This window comes from Vigna radiata, chromosome 9 (assembly GCF_000741045.1).
Source record: "Vigna radiata var. radiata cultivar VC1973A chromosome 9, Vradiata_ver6, whole genome shotgun sequence".
Taxonomy (NCBI): Eukaryota; Viridiplantae; Streptophyta; class Magnoliopsida; order Fabales; family Fabaceae; genus Vigna; species Vigna radiata.
Window position 1 is genome coordinate 14656443 of NC_028359.1, and position 2546 is coordinate 14658988.

A 2546-nucleotide genomic window follows, 5' to 3' on the forward strand; every position below is an offset into this window, starting at 1 on the left:
CTACAAATTACAACTTTTCACTGAGTAAAAACATGAATAATTACATGATTAAGGTAATTTATAAGTGTAAAATATTTGTTTTTCACACTTATCAATGTTGTCCATCATTTAAGAGCGGTGAAATTCAAGTGAATGAGCTCGATGGCAACCTGTGCAATCAGATATGAAAGTTAGTTCACCTGCTTTGATGCTGAATGACTCTTTGAAGTTACTGTTTTGTTGACTGATTTTTGGCTTGAAATGCTATTGTTGAATGTGTCAAAATGCTTGTGCTGAACTAGTCCAAAATGAATACCATATAAGCATGAAATTGCTTCTAAAGTTGACTTGGTAATATTACTGGAAAGTTCAAATCGCACTTAAAATTGCAGTAGATCGATCTACACTTTCTTTGTTGAGTCATTTTGTTTTTTTAAAAAAATCTGGTTGGAACCTTTAGATCCTTACCAATTGTTTGATGTATCTTCTGCTGTTTTAAGCCAATTTCAATCACTGTTTTGAAGTTTAATTCCTTCTTCTAAGTCTGATTAAAGTGCTATTTCAAAATTTGGATACTAGAGTTGTTTGTTTGAAGTGCACATGAATTATACATGCTAAATTGTGATATATCTTGCATCTGTAAAAGAAAATTAGTCTAACAAGTTTATATTCATCAACCAAATCTGTTGGTGCAAAGATGTTATGACTATGTATGGTTCTGTGCATTTTCATTAGGCAACTCATTCATGTTAGCACTTTTCTGGTTTGAATTAAATTGCTGCAGCAAGATTTAGAATGTCTTTATAAATTAACTTTGGTGCATTGAACTGTGTTTGTAAGTTGTAACAAAAGCCTGAGTTCATATAAAAGAATAAAAAACATTCAAAAGAATTGAAATGAAATTAAAAGGCTGAATGAACCAGTGCAACATACTTCCATAATCTGCCAATTGCCACGTTATTTTCTGCACCAAAATACATTTTCACTGAGACACTTTGCCAAACAGTTTGTCCTTTCTGAATTGCACATTTAATTTGAACTTCTTTTTGACTTGTGAACGTTTTCTTGCTTTGTTCATCTACTCTAGAGCTATTGGTAGGATTTTGTTTGTGTACCAGCCTTTCTATGTTGCTTTTTCTTGCATGTCTTGATTGACTTTCGTGGTTTTGTCCATCACAAGTGCATTCTGTTCTGCTGTTCTTCAATTGAAGCTTTTCTTTGCTTTCATAATCTGATCTAGAGTTTGTCTAGAGTTGTCTTTTCTTCTCTGCTGTCAGTATCCATTTGTGTGTGTCCTGTTTTGTTCTGCCTATCACAGTGATCTTTGCTTAGCCTAGCTAATCTGGTTTGAGAAGCACTTTCACTCTGGATTTCTGGAAAATTTGGAGAAAGGTTGTGTGCTTGGTAGCATCCTAGGTGGTAGTGGTCTAAAAGACTATCTAGCTTGTATTGCCAAGGGAGAATTTCCCTTCCCAACCTTTCATTGTGAGCTTTAAAAGTTTTAAAGAGAAGCCTAGAGTGTTGTGAGTTTTGTGTGGCTGCATCTAAGGGCCAAAAATTCTTGTTGAGAGTGTGTTTTGATTTTAAGTGCTGCTATAAGTTTTAACCTGAACTGTGTCCTAATTGTTTACTTGTGTAGCATCAATTAATCTGTTTGGCAAAGCAAGTTGCTACTGCAATCATTCCAATTTAGTTGACTACTGAATTATACTCTGAACTGACTTGTTTGGGAATTCTATTAAATAGTTGCAACAAGTTGGGTTTTGAATATGATGATGATTGAATAGATTGGACTATGAGAGTGCATTACAGAACTTCAATGTGATGATTGGGAGCTTAAAGAGCTTAGATTTATTTGTTCAAATTTCCATTCTATTTAGACTCCTTGTCTAAGTTTAACTAAACTATTCTGAACTGCATCATATCAAATTTTGTCCATTGATCTGATTAGACTTTGTCCTGTCTGATACGTTAGTTGTGTTTCACTTGTTGAATGCTTGCTTATTCTTGAATGCCACCTAACTGATTCAGTATAAATTAGGTGTATATCATTATCTGCTGTGTGTGGTATATTTGTGCATAAGCTGATTTGACAGGAGTAATTAAACTTGTGCCTCCATTTGTTTTAACTGTCAATGCATTATTAGTTTTAAGAAATGATTAAAGAACCTACTGTCCAATTCTGATTTGGTGGTTGAATTAATTAGATGATTACTTTCTGCATTGAAACACATCCAATCTGAATCCAGTTCACTTTCGATTTACTCTTACTGGATTTTGTTGAGATTTTGTGTGCAAGGCTGATATAGTTGGAGTTTGCCAGGATCATTAAGTGAACATGTGAAAGCCAGAGAATAATAGGGGAGTTGATTGGCTTAAACTGTTTTTGTATGGCTTGCAATTAGTTGAATTGATTGGACTTCTGATTTTTGGATTGAAATTCTCTGCAGACTTGAACTGATTGGATTTAAATAACTAGAAGCAGCCACATAAGTTGAAGGGAGTGTTTAAATTGGACTGTTGTTACTTTCCTATGTGTTCATTAGTTGTTTCCGTAGTGAAAGCAC